Here is a 15,345-nt window from a genome sequence, read left to right on the forward strand (position 1 = left end):
GTTCCCTATGTCTGTTAGTTCCAGGGTATTACCTACTACTTCCTGTAGTTGTTTCAATGTTTCAGGTCTTGTATTAAGGTCTTTGATCTACTTTAAGATGATTTTGGTACAGAGTAAAAAACGGGGCTCTAGTTTTAGTCTTCTACATGTGGCTATTCAGTTTTCCCAGAAATACTTATCTTTTCTCCATTGTGTGTTTTGGGCTACTTTGTAGAAGATCAGTTGACTGTAGCTGCATGGGTTTGTCTTGGTCTTCTATTCTAATTCATTGGTCTTCCTGTCTGTTTTTGTGCCAATACCCTGCTGTTTTTTGTTGTTGTTGTTGTTGTTATGGCTCTGTAATACAGTTTGAAGTCGGGTATTGTGGTACCTCCAGCATTGAACTTTAGCTATTCAAGGTCTTTTGTGTTTTCATATGTATTTTAGGATTTTTTTTTCTATTTCTGTGAAAAATGTCATTGGAATTTTGATAGGGATTGTATTGAACATGTAGATTGCTTTTGGTAGTATGGCCATTTTCACAGTGTTGATTCTACCAGTCCACAAGCATGGGAGATCTTTCCATCTTCTGATGTCTTCTTAAATTTCTTTCTTCAGTGGTATATAGTTTTCATTGAAAAGGTCTTTGGTTTACTTCATTAAATTTATTCCAAGGTACTTTGTTATTTTTGAGGCTATTTTAAATGGGATTGTTTCCCTGATTTCCTTCTTGGTTTGTTTGTTGTTGGTATGTGGGGAGGCTACTGATTTCTATATATTAATTTTGTACTTGGCCAAAAGAGTTTGATTTCAAATAGTTTTTTTGGTAGTTTGTAGGGTCTTTTAGATATATAGGAGCATGTCATCTGCATATAGGGCTAGTTTGACTTCCTCATTCCCTATTTGTATCCCTTTTATTTCTTGCTCTTATCTTACTGGTCTGGCTAAGAATCCCAAAACTATATTGAATAGAAATGGGGAAATCAGGCATCCCTGTCTCATTGCCGGCTTTAACAGGAATGGTTTCAGTTGGCTTCCGTCTAGTATAATATTGGCTCTAGGTTTGTCATATAGATCCTTTATTATGTTGAGGAATGTTCCGTCTATTCCCAGTTTCTTCAACGCTTTTATCATGGAAAGGGTGTTGAATTTTGTCAAAGGCCTTTTCTGCATCTATTGAGAGGATCATGTCCTTGCCTCTGTTTATATGCTGTATTACATTTGCATATGTTGAACCATCCTTGCATCCCTGGAATGACACTGACTTGGTCGTGGTATATGACCTTTTTGATGTGTTGGATTCTGTTTGCCAGTATTTTGTTGAGAATCTTGCATCTGTGTTTATTAGTGATATTGGTCTTTAATCCTCTTTTTTGTTGCATCTTTTTTTTTTGTTTAATTATTTTTTTTTTCATTTTTCTTTTATTATTCATATGTGCATACAAGGCTTGGTTTATTTCTCCCCCCTGCCCCCACCCCCTCCCTTACCACCCACTCCACCCCCTCCGGCTCCCCCCCTCAATACCCAGCAGAAACTATTTTGCCCTTATCTCTAATTTTGTTGTAGAGAGAGTATAAGCAATAATAGGAAGGAACAAGGGGTTTTGCTGGTTGAGATAAGGATAGCTATACAGGGCATTGACTCACATTGATTTCCTGTGCGTGGGTGTTACCTTCTAGGTTAATTCATTTTAATCTAACCTTTTCTCTAGTTCCTGGTCCCCTTTTCCTATTGGCCTCAGTTGCTTTAAGGTATCTTTATTGGGTTTTGGAATGAGTATAATGCTGGCTTCATAGAATGAGTTTGTTAGTGTTCTTTCCCTTTCTATTTCCTGGAAAAGTTTGAGGAGTGTTGGTATTAGCTCTTCTTTAAAAGTTTGGTAAAATTCAGCTGTGAATCCATCAGGTCCTGGACTCTTCGTGTAGGGAGGCTCTTTATTATTGTTTCAATCTTATTGCTTGTAATAGGTCTATTTAGGTGGCTAATATCTTCTTGGTTCAATTTTCTTTGGTTATATGCATCTAGAAATTTATCCATTTCATGTAGACTTTCCAGTTTACTTGAATATAAATTTTCAAAGTACTCTCTAATGATCCTCTGGATTTCGTTAGAATTTGTGGTTATGTTCCCTATTTCACCTTTGATTTTATTAATCTGGATCTTTTCCCTCTGTTTTGTCAAGTTGGCTAAGGATTTGTCAGTTTTGTTAATATTTTCATAGAACCAACTTTTTGTTTCATTGATTCTTTGTATATATTTTTTGGTCTTGATCTCATTGGTCTCAGCCCTGATCTTTATTATTTCTCTCCATCTGCTAGTTTCTTATTTGATTTGTTCTTGTTTTTCTAGAAGCTTAAGGTACATCATTAGGTTGTTTAGACATCTCTGTTTTTATTAATGTAGGCTACGTATTTTAATAATAAAAGGGAAGGACTAGTGGAGTGGCTCAAATGGTAGAGTGCCTGCATAGTAAGAGTAAGATCCTGAGGTTGAACCCCAGTACTGCCAAAAAAAAAAGAAAAAATCATCAATGATAAAGGGAAAAATTCCAGTTGGCAGCACTTGGGGTACAGGTACCAGACTTGGGAAATATTCATTAACATTCCATCATTTTAGAATCCTTGGTGCCTAATTATCAAAAGGAGTTTAATTACTCCAGTGTCCCATTCATTTAACTGGCAGAAACAGAAGAAATTAAATGACATCAACTCCAATTTGGTCCCAAAGTCTCATTCCATATTTATTTATCATCTTTATAAAAAAGGTGCTCACATGGAATACTAGGTCCATGTACTGAAAGAAGTCTCCCACCCCAACCACACAGCAGCTTGATTTTATGTGTCCTAATCAGGAACCCAATTAAAATTAACAAGATCTTGCATTTTTTATGTCACAAATTATAAATGGCAAACATCCTCTTCCTATTTGAGAGCAACAGAACAACTGGCTTCATAACAAATCACTGTAGGTTTAACTGATTATTTCCCATGGGGAAATGTGACAGGTAGTAAAGACAGATTAAAGGTACCTTGCAGTATCACTGTACCTAGAAATACTGCTGTGTCCTTGCCTTTTGCCTTCCCAAACCATTGAGTCATCCATGTGCTGGTTATTGCTGGTGCTGATTCTACTGATGAGTGATGCTGACTACCTTGACTCTTTCCCTTGGGAGGGCAGATAGTCAAATGGGAAGCATGTCCTGTTTGCCCACAGAGGACCTCCTGTTCTGTCCGCGGTCATGTTTATTTTCTTGGTAGTCTAGTTGGAAAGCCTATGCTTGCTGGCCCAGAGAGTTTGGCCAGTTTCACCTTCTCACATTTTCAGTTCTTGAAACATGGGTAAGTTCGATCTCTCGCCAACTTCCAGACAGAGGAGGAGCCCACCTTTTAAAAGAGGGAAGAAGGTAGAAACTTAGAAACTGTAACCAAAATGATCTCCAGATCTGAAAAGATTATAGACATGGCTGGCAGTGAAAGCTGGCAATGGATGAATGACAAGTGAATCCCAGGCTGGAAATGGAACTGAGACTTGAGGTTTTCTTTCTAAATCCATTTGTTATTTTTATATCTTCATTTGTTTGTTCTCCTTGTGGTAGTTCTTCTTTATAATAATGTTGCCAGGATTTATTAATATTTATCACAGCTCTTTAATAAGTATTCAAGAAATATCTATTGATCATGATTTATTATTTAGAGAACTGATGGAAAAAAATGCTACTTTTTTTTTTTTATTACAAAGTGCTTTCCAGAGCTTTAACAAAAAGCTGCAAGTTGTCAAAAGGTATCAGCCACTTAAATCAACAGAAAGTCTGAGGATCATCTGTTTCCTGCTGCTTAATATGAGCACGGTGTCGCAACTTCAATTTCCAAGACTCAACATTTACCAGAGCAATTGCCTGCATCTGTGTGGACTCTGGCATTCATTCTGTCTCCTGGTTGGCAAGCCTTTTGATTTATACAGCACTGAACAGTCAATGGTGAGACTTACATTCTTTCTATCCCACTTTCAAAAACTTGGCAGTGTCTTATTTTCAAAGTGGTCTGATGGAATGAGAATAGGGTGACTGAAACTGCTTGATTTTCCAGCATGAATCTTGTTTAAACCTTAACCACAAATTGTTCAACAAGCAGCATACTGCCAAAGGATGCAGCCAAGTTGTTCCCTTTATTGCTCAGGAAAGTAAGACTTAGGATGATGCCATCCCCAGTCTAACTCTGTTTTGAAATAGTAGCCCACTACAGTAATTTATTTTGGGTTATAGGTCCTGTGAGTTCAAACATACATCTCATTTTTTATGTGAGAAACTTGGGCTAATACTTGAGCAAAATTTTAAAATGGTATGGTAAAGATTACTATAACAATCTTGGGTGAAGCATAAGCTGGTGGTAATAAAAGAAAAAGAAAGATTATCATGTAGTCCATGGCTACCTGGAAGGGTTTGTTGCATAATAAAACCAATCTCTCTCTTAATGCAAACCTTTTACAGCCTTATATTCATACATCAAGTTTACTCTTATGGATCACCACCTCCAACTCTGAAAGCATCTCCTAAAAGGCTGCTCGCACAGCCAAGAGAATAATTTCGAAAAAGTACCTTTGAACACCAGTATTGAGTTGGATTAACTGATTGATGTCTTGAGCTGATTGCATTACTCTAAATAGCAGATACAGAAAGGGATCCAGAGTAGCAGAGCAGGCAGGTATATTGTGAATATACCTGAGCCAGAAATAGAATGAGGGGAAAGGAGAAAATAGAACAGAAAGAAAATTTATTAATTATACCTTTCTACTTTAATTAAGCAAGCTCATTGTTTACCAAAGAGTCAATAGTGCCCCAGGCTATGGACAATGATAACTTTAGCATTACTGTGTTTGTTTGTTTATTTATTTATTTATTTATTTATTTATTTTTGTGGGACTGGGGTTTGAGCTCAAGACTCTGTGCTTACAAAGCAGGTGCTCTATCCCTGGAGACACACCTCCAGTCTATTTTGCTCTGGTTATTTTGGAGATGGGGGTCTCGTGAACTATTTGCCCAGGCTGACTTGGAACCATGATCCTCCAGACCTCAGTCTCTCAGGTAGCTAGGATTACAGGAGAGAACGACTGGTGACCAACTCTTATGACTATGTCTAAATTTTAAAGTTTATATACCCCATCACAGAATAAAGTTCAGGGGACATATTTATATGAAACACTAAAGCAAAGCACAGACACAACCTTTGACATTTAACTATTTATTTATAAAATAAATAAATACATTTAAATAATTGTTTTTCCCCTCTATTAAGTACTTCAATGAGATGCATATTATAAAAAATGTTTTATTTATACTTACAATAAATTATTATATGGAAATGTAGCAATAGTAGCAAATATTTATTATGTGCTTGCAACTGGTATGATTCATGTGATTTTAGGGAACAATCAAAAGACTTGTTCTGTTTTGCTCTTTTTGGTATTGCATTACTCTTTATAAAAATGTTGGTATCTTACCCTAATCATGCTGGATCATGTTTTTCCTGGTGGCCTACATTCACTTTCCATTATACATATACTTTCTTGTGAAAAACTAGAATATCCAGCACATAATAAATCAAACTCATCATGTAATATAACGTTTAATTCCTTGCTTTGCTTTCCCAAGACTGTATACCCAAAGTGGAAAAGCAGTGTTTGGCTTTACTCTTTCATCTCTTGGCCTATATCCTCTTTCCTGCACCCTATCTGTGATGGTTCAATTTATTTGTTAACTTGGAGTGGTCATACAATCCAATTATTTGGCCAGTATGATTTTAGATAATTCTCTGAAAGTATTGTTTAGATGTGATTTTCACTTAAATCACTAGATTTATATTATATATATTTACATTATATTATATTGTCCTCCATAATTTGGTCAGCCTCATCCGATCAGTTGAAGGCCTTAAGAGAATAAAGATGGATCTCTGCTAAGCCAAAAGGAAGACTGTCTTTGGACTCAGTGTAGCCTCTTCACTGAGTCTCAGCTTGGCAATCCACCTGAAGATTTTAGAATGTCAGCTTCATCATATGAGTCAATTTCTTAAAATAAATCTCTTTCTCTGTCCTTCTTTGCATGCATATATTTACACACACACACACACACACACACACACACACACACACACACACACTGTTAGTTTGTTTCCCTGGAGAGCACTAGTACAACCAACCAATTTATAAGCCAGTCTGATCCTTTGAGGTCAGAGCAACGGTAGAGAAGAAGAAGACGAGAATAGGAAAGATCTTCCTTGAATATCTCTCGTACCTGGCAGATATTGACAAAGGTGGCTGTTTCTCTCTGGAACACTTTCTTTTTAAATTTTTTATTGTTGTGCTGGGTGGGGGTACATTGTGGCATTTACAAAAGTTCTTACAATATATCACATATATCATACTTGAATTCACCCCTCCATCATTCTCCTTTATCCCCCGCACCCATTCCTGGAATAATTTCAACAGGTTGGAACACTTTCTTGATTCTTCCCCAATCTCACTGCAGAGTCTAGTGGACCTTCGTTCTTGTACAATTGATTGCTAGTCTATGTTAGGTGGTTGGGTGTGCTTCTTATAACACAGTGACACTCCCCTCCATCTTCAGTGACTAGAACTGTCCATCCTTCTCTGGCAACTCCAGCTGACAGTACTAGTACCAGCTCACTTTCACTCTCCCGGAGACTCATCATTCTGCATCCTTTGCCCTTACAAATACTGACTCTGCAAGCTGCTCCTAACCCAACAGCAACCTCCTGCTCTGTTACCCAGGCACTCTCTGGATCTTTGCTTATTTAGTCTTCCTGGCTAAGGAAACAGCAGTCAGATCCTCTTCCCCAATGTTCTTCAGTCCCAGGCCTGAAGAAGTCCCATTGAAGTAATACTCTCACTTAAAATTTAAAATGATAACTGGACCATACAACACAACCACCTATCCTAAGAAGAATTTTAAGTACTTAGAACAGCTACAGCCATTGGCTTTTTCCAAAGAAATCTCTTTATAAATGATCCCTCTCTTTTTCTTCTTTTCATAGTTCATAGTTTCAAAGAGTCTGGGAGTTGTCCAGCTGATTCATGGCACTTTCATTTATAATTTGAATTTAGCTTTATAGTCAGTCACCTGATATTTACACCTATCACCCAGATATCTCAGTGAGAACAGACATGAGCAGTTACATTTGAACTTTTAGCTATCTACTGTTTTAAGCATTAAATCGAAATTGTGTCATTCCATTCCTGTAGCAAACCCATACTTGTCAGGCATTTTATTATCTCTATTCACATGTAACAAAACTAAGCCAGTCATAACCTGCCATGGGTCACCTGATTAGCGTCCAAGTTGAGTTGAGACCCGTAGGGTGTGATTCTGATTCACAATCCTAAATTGTGACATAATTCTGGTCACTGAATATTTACTTGGTACTGTTTCACAATGTGAGTGTACACCCTCATAGGTGACAATATAATTAATTTACTCTAAAGGGGAAGAGTGGTGCTTATTTCTGACACTCAAATCAATTCAAGTTTTGTAAGATTTGAACACTGGGTGTCTGTTGAGCCCCAATTATGAAGTTGGGGTTGTGATAGATGGGAGAACAAGGAAAGTAACACAAGCCTGGGATATTAAACCAGTACTTGGATCAAAAGAAGAAGGCATGACTCTGATTGTGTGTCATGCATTTTAATTCCTCTATTAAAACAAGCTAGTCTATGAAGAAGACAGAAAAAGGTTGGCATAGGAAGTTAATGCAATTTTGCATGATTCTGAGAAGCTGGAAAGCCTCTCTCCCCCAAAGACATATTTTACTGACTTTCAAATGATTAATATCCCACAGCCAAAGATGCCCTGCTTTAAGCAGTGTTGGTCTAAATGTATTGCACATTAAAACATAATGCTTAAGCCAGGCATGATGGCTCTTACCTGCAATTCTAGCATGTGGGAGGCTGAGTTTGAGACCAACCTGGATTACATAGAAAGACCCTATCTCAAAAGGAAAACAAACTAATCCCTTTGGGGAAAAAACCCCATAATGCTGTTGGAAGAGTTAACAAACTTCACCGCATGTCTTCCACTACCTCTTTCTCTGTAAGTATTCATCAGTATTATAGATATCAGGCAAGAAGAAGGGAAATGAGCAACATTTATGATAAAGCATAGAGGAATGAATATTTCCACCCAAACTGAATAGCCTCAAACACCAAATTTGCCCACTCAGTAGTTTTAGTGGTGTAGGAGTCAGCTGTTTCCAAACTGGGCTGGTTGGGATCATCCATGGGCGTGTTGTGTTACATGCTCCTGAATGTTACAATTAAGTGACAGCTGAGTAGATTGATGTGTGAGAGCAGGAAGAAAGATACATGGTAGGCTTTTCAGATTAAACATAACAAACAGATTAGTAACAAAGTGATTAAAAATTTTTCCTTTAATGAAAATGCAAATCAAAACCACACTAAGATTCCACTTCACCCCCATTAGACTAGCCATCATTAGCGACACCACCAACAACAGGTGTTGGCGAGGATGCGGGGAAAAAGGAACCCTCTTACACTGTTGGTGGGAATGTAAACTAGTACAACCACTCTGTAAAAAAATTTGGAGACTACTTAAAAAGCTAAACATTGATCTACCATTTGATCCAGCAATACCACTCTTGGGGATATACCCAAAAGACTATGACACGGGTTACTCCAGAGGTACCTGCACACCCATGTTTATTGCAGCACTATTCACAATAGCCAAGTTATGGAAACAGCCAAGATGCCCCACCACTGACGAACGGATCAAGAAAATGTGGTATCTATACACAATGGAATTTTATGCAGCCATGAAGAAGAACGAAATGTTATCATTCGCTGGTAAATGGATGGGATTGGAGAACGTCATTCTGAGTGAGGTCAGTCTGGTCCAAAAGACCAAAAATTGTATGTTCTCCCTCATATGCAGACATTAGATCAAGGGCAAACACAACAAGGGGGTTGGACTTTGATCACATGATAAAAGCGAGCGCACACAAGGGAGATACGAGGATAGGTAAGACACCTAAAATATTAGCTAGCATTTGTTGCCCTCAACGCAGAGAAACTAAAGCAGATACCTTCAAAGCAACTGAGGCCAATAAGAGAAGGGGACCAGGAACTAGAGAAAATGTTAGATCAAGAAGAATTAACCTAGAAGGTAACACACATGCACAGGAAATCAATGTGAGTCAACTCCCTGTGTAGCTATCCTTATCCCAATTAGCAAAAACCCTTGGTCCTTCCTATTATTGCTTATACTCTCTCTTCAACAAAATTAGAGATAAGGGCAAAAAAGTTTCTGCTGGGTATCGAGGGGGTGGGGGGGAAGAGGGAGGGGGCGGGGTAGGTGTTAAGGGAGGGAGTGCGGGCAAGGGGGAGAAATGACCCAAGCATTGTATGCACATATGAATAATAAAAAATTTTTAAAAAATTGTTCCTATAAAGAAATAATAGAGATTTTTTTCAAGTTACTCCTGATGCCAGATACTGGGTAGTGTGAAAGCATTGTTTCTATGGTGGGGAGCCCAAGCTCCAGGGAAGAGTTGCTGAGGAAAGGGTGCTGGAAGGAGGAGAAATTTTGATTAAACGCATACAGATCCCTGCTAGGCTAGATCCTGAGAAGGGGAGTGGATGTGAAGGCAGGGAAGGGTGTTTAACAATGACTAGACAGCAATGTCTGATACTCCATTGTAAGTCACCTCTTTTGCTTGGGTGATGATGCCCTGATGTTTCTCCCAGATCTTGAGTGCAAGTCTTATGCACAGCACTGTTGTAATAGTAACAGTTCAGCAAGTGGGCAGGAACTTGAGTCATGCTTAAAGGATTTAGATGGAAGGATGACAACTAGAAAGCATCCAGAGTTGGGAAAGGAAAATGGTGTCAGAAAGACAAGAACATCTGTTTCAGAAAGCTTCAGGAGCATAGTAAGATGGGCTGGATGTACTGTAGATGCATAGGAAATCTTTGGGCTCTCAAAGGAAAGAATGAGGCTGAACTGAAAAACAGGGAGCTATTTATGTGACCTACACATACCACTATCTTTCAAATGTATGCAAAGGCAATTTCACTTAATGTGTAGTATATACATATATAAATTATATATTTTTCTTAGGAGCTCTTGATTATTGCATACTTCTTTCAATGAGAGCGATTAGAGTCATGTAGATGATAGCAACAAATATTGACTTTAAAGAGGAACACACTTAGAAAGCCATGGAAAGGAAAGGCTGACAAATCTCCTTGGAATTTCTAAGTCACCTAGAAGACGTGTATGTTTAAGAAACTGGATTTAAAAGCTACAGGACAGCGCAGTTGCCCTGTGAACAAGATGGTTCCTCCCACCCTGAGAGATTAGATTATGTGCTGAAATTGGGCTTCTTCTCAGTACATGTATTTCGAGAACCATGGCACTTCACTTCCCCATGTGCCTCAGGCCTTGACATTTAAAAAATGTTAAAGACAAGAAAAATTTATTAATCCATGTGTCTTGTTCTTTATTGCCCCCCTTTTAGTTTTAATGCCTATATTTTCTTAGATAAATAAGGTGTTCAAGTAGGATCCTCATTGATTAACTTTTCTGCTCAGTTACAGTTAGCCCATCAAGGCCAGGGCCCCTGAGGAAGAAGCTGAGAGAACATATACTGTACACATGTGCCAAATTATACTGCGGGCTGAGAAATTAACTAAAAATGAGTAATGTGTTCTCAATTTAAATCTGGCAGGGGGGATTATACTTTAATCCTCAAATTGGAATCAGATCCCCTCCACTGGGACCTTCCAGCTTTTGGCATAGCCAGTGAACAAGGCAAGCTTGGTTCCTCAAGGTATAATAAAAAACTGGGTTCAAGTTATAGCTCCATGGGGCTTAGTGGGGAAGGCATTGATGGAGATAGAGCAAATGGGAGAACCCTGGCTCTTGCTTTTACCACCAAACAAATAAGCATCAACAGAGCCTTGAATAAAGCCAGCACAATCTATTCTTAATGCTCAGTTTTCACAATTAACACACTCCCTAAGCATCTGTGATTGTGTTTGGACACTTTGTGGGCACATTTCCTCTCTAGAAGAAATTCCTTTCCTGTAGGATTAAAGGTATCTTTAATAAAGCATATTATCAAGTGGTTCTTGATTTTTCTACTTTTTATTCCAAGACGTGATTTTTCTACTTCTCTGGCCTTCGATCATTTTATTACTGGAAAGATGAGACATGAAAGGAAGGAGGAAAAAAAGCAATGATAAATTTATCAGTGATTGGATCATTTGACACTTCTTAAAAGTTTGTCAATGAATCTTAAGAAATATGTTTTTCTTTTTTTTTCTTTTATTATTCATATGTGCATACAAGGCTTGGGTCATTTATCCCCCCTGCCCTCACCCCCTCCCTTACCACCCACTCCACCCCCTCCCTCTCCCCCCCACCCCCTCAATACCCAGCAGAACCTATTTTGCCCTTATTTTATTTTTCTTAAGTAGAATCAGAAACTTCTTGAGAGGTTGAATTTTGTTAGATTTTTATGCATCTGTCACATAATATCAAAGTAATTCTCAACCAAGCCTACAATAGAAACACCTTGAGCATGTCTCGATCCCTTCAGTCTTCAGTTCTGCTGCTGGCCAATTAAATCTCCATCTCTAGGGGGTGAGCTGCAGACATGGGTGGTTTCTGATGCTGCAGGTGATTCTAACATGCAGCCAGGATGGAGACAGCAGATTGCCTTACCTAGACTGGGTGTTATTTGCTATTTTAAGAAACTATTACATAGTTTTAATCACCACACAAATCCCATGAAGCAACCACAGTTCATCGATTTAATGCAGTTTTTCTACAATAAATTATTAACCTATTGCATGGTTAATTGGAAAAAGCTTTTGTTGGAAACAAGTGAGCATAAACACCACTAAATCCTTTCTGCCTCTGTTTCACCTCATTTGGCAAAGGTCCCTGAGATCTGCTGATTAGAATCCCACAAGGCACCTTTGCGTATCTGACATCCTCCTGCACTTACACCTTTAACATTTAGTTTTTAAAGAAAGAGACAAAAAAGGAAAATGAAAGCGATTTCTTTGAATAGGGCACTGCTATTTAAAGAACATTTGGTCAAGATCAAAGTTATAAAAATATAGTTCAAAGGTATATTCATTAAACATAGTTAAAACCAGTTTCCAGGTATGTTCAAGACTGTCTTTGGCACAATAGAGGTATAAAAGAAGTATAAGAACATATTCTTACTTCCTCTTCCTTTATGAATTCCCCGGAGAGATTGACCTTGGTTTTCTCTTCTGAAATATGGAAATATGGGACCTCAAGGTGACTGTGAACCATAAATGGAATAATGGAAGATAAAATGATTTTAAGCTGCAACACAATATTCTGGTATGTAGTATCTTTACTATTATTCCAAGAAAGTGGTGTTTTATCTCTATGGACTTCCTCCTCCAAACCCAAAACCTAAATCTAATCATGAGTGAAAAAACAAGTAAGTTCCCCCAAAAAGGATGTTTAACAAAAGGTCTACACAAAAGATCTTTTCCTCAAAACCAACACATTCAAATCAAGGTAGGCCAGAGGAGACCTAGAGGAGACAAAGGAGGCATGGCTATTAAACACAGTGTGATGTCCTGGGAGGGAGCGTGGAGCAGAAGAAAGGACATTAGGTAAAAGTTAAGGAAACCTGAAAAAGAATGCACTTTAGTCAATAGTAATGTATCAATGTTGGTTCATATTCTATAGTTTAAAATGTTAATAATAGAAGTACTGGGTATGGGGTTTATGGAAACTGTGATTTTTCTATAAATCTAAAGCCATTCCAAAATAACATTGTTGTTTTTACAAAATGGACAGATAACATGAAGGGTTAGTAAATATGTGAAGCCACTTGAATTTTTTAACATTAGTGTTGGAGTGCAAATTGGTTCAATTGATTTGGAAAACCATTGGTCAATATTAAGCCTATGTTATGACTCAAAAATGTAATTCCTATATTCCTAAAACATATGGCATCATGTGTTCACCACGAGCTTTTGCCATAATGATCAAAGCAGCTTTATTCGTAATAATCAAAAATGAGAAACCACTCAAAGATCCACTGAAAGAATTGATAGACTATGAATTATTCATACACTGAGTAGCCCACAGCAATTAAAAGAACAACCTACTGGTAGTCACAAGCACAAATGAGTCTTAAAGACGTATTGAGAGAAAAAACTGAGACGTAAAAGCATGCAGGCCATGATTCGATTTATATGAATCTTAAGGGAAAAAAACTAATGTATGGTAATAGAAATCAGATTATCATTACCTTTTGGGGGAGGACATAGTATAGATTAAGATTAATTAATATATAAATTTGTTGAACTGAAAAAAACAAATTTGTTGAACTGTGTACTTTACTTCATGTAAATTATAACAGAAGAAAGAAACAAGAAAAATAAAATACTGTAACAATTTATATCCAATCAAGAGATAGAAACCGGATGGTGGTTTAAACAGAGAAGTTTAAGATGAGCAACTGCTGCACTATGCTAAGTGAGCAGTAGACTATAAGAAAACTTCATGATATCCTAGAGCTGAGGGACTTATCATCCAAGGAAGAACAGAAATGATGGGGACTTTTTCCCAGATTCAGACACTGTTGGAGAAGGTACATTTGAACCCACAGGATGACAGAGAAGTTGACTGGCTTTCAGGGCCAGAACTAGTGTGTAGCCACGGGCAGGCAGAAAGTCACTCTGGTGCTACATATTGAAAGCTTCTGTGCCACAGACAGAACCATGCAAGAGCTCCTTCTCCCATAGGGTTCCTCTAAGTGAGCTTTATCTCCAGCTCACAGCAGAAATACTGAAAGGACCTCCGTTATCTCAGAACAAGTGTCAAAGAGTGACTTTGGAATTGAGGTGCAATAAATTGATGACTGGCATAATACTTTACATAACTCATTTTTTACTTTCCATAGAATCAATAGAAAAGAATGAGTGAAATCTAGAATAAAAATAATGAATGTAAAGCACTTGACATGAAGCCAGGCATATTAGATATACTGTATAAATTATTACTAATATTAGTGCTGTTTGGTGGTTATAATTACCACCATTTACTTTAGAATATATGTCCCTTTATAGAAGTATCAGAGCAACAACAACAAAATGTTTTTCCTTCATCCTCTTATTGTATTAAGTAACAATATCCATTATAAAATGTACTAATATTTTCTCCAGGCTACCATCAATATCACCCCCTCCCTGGGGTCAGCCTCAGTTAGCAGGCCAATAATTTGAATTAAACTACTTCTTAATAATATTTAGTACACTGGAGTACTTTGATACAGTACTCTGTAATGTATTAGGCTCTGGTGAAGTACCTTACAGATACAATGTCACTTAATCCTTACAACAACCCTATGTTGTTGATAACATTATTATTTTCATTTCAGAGAAAGTGAGTCAATGACATTGAAGCAAAGATTTGAACAAAGAGACCAGAGAATCCATTGAAGAAAAAGCACCAGAATGTTTTAAATAGTAGGAAAAACATCACAAAGGCCATAAGAAGGTGACAACTGAGCAAAGACTTGAAGAGGTGATAGATTTAGCCATATGCATAACTAGGGAAGAGAGATCCAGGCAGGGAGAAGAGTCAGAACAACTCCTGGGGACAAAGCACTCCGTGATGTGGAACAGCTGAGCAGAGGAGAGAGTGGTCCTTGAGCAGGGACCAAGCCACAAACTGGTCTGCAAAACACTCAGTCGTGATGTTGGCAATAAACACACAGAAACTTCTCTAGCAGTTTGACAGAGTAATGGGGTTTTACATTTTCATATCCTTTGTGTGTGTGTGTGTGTGTGTGTGTGTTTTAGTTTTATTTTAAAGGAATTCATTTTTACTGCATTTAACAAAAGTTTTGGTGTGTGATGATTTTTTTTTTTTCCTAGTGATCTTTCAACACAGGTGGCCCGTGTGCCTGGGGATCTTGTTCAGATTCAGAATCTCATTCTGAAGGTCCAGAGCAAGGTCTGAGATGCTCTCAAAACTTCCACCACAGCTGATTTTGCTAGTCCATGCAGTGGTTATGGGAGAATCCCTCTGGGGCTGGATGGAGACCAGGCTGTAGGAGAAGCAAGTGGCCAGCTGGGAAGCAGTGGGAGAAATGCAGGTGAAGATGATGACTCTGATGGTGCCAAGAAGCATTCAAACTCTAGGTTCATACAGGAAACTAAAGCCACAGGGATTTCCAGATGGGTTGGTGTGTGGTGTGAGGAGAAGAGAGTAGTCACAGTAATTCTAAGGTTTTTGGCATAAGCAAATGAAATAACTGAGCCACATATGATTGGAAAGA

The sequence above is a fragment of the Castor canadensis genome, chromosome 1, assembly GCF_047511655.1.
Source record: "Castor canadensis chromosome 1, mCasCan1.hap1v2, whole genome shotgun sequence".
In the NCBI taxonomy this organism is placed as follows: Eukaryota; Metazoa; Chordata; class Mammalia; order Rodentia; family Castoridae; genus Castor; species Castor canadensis.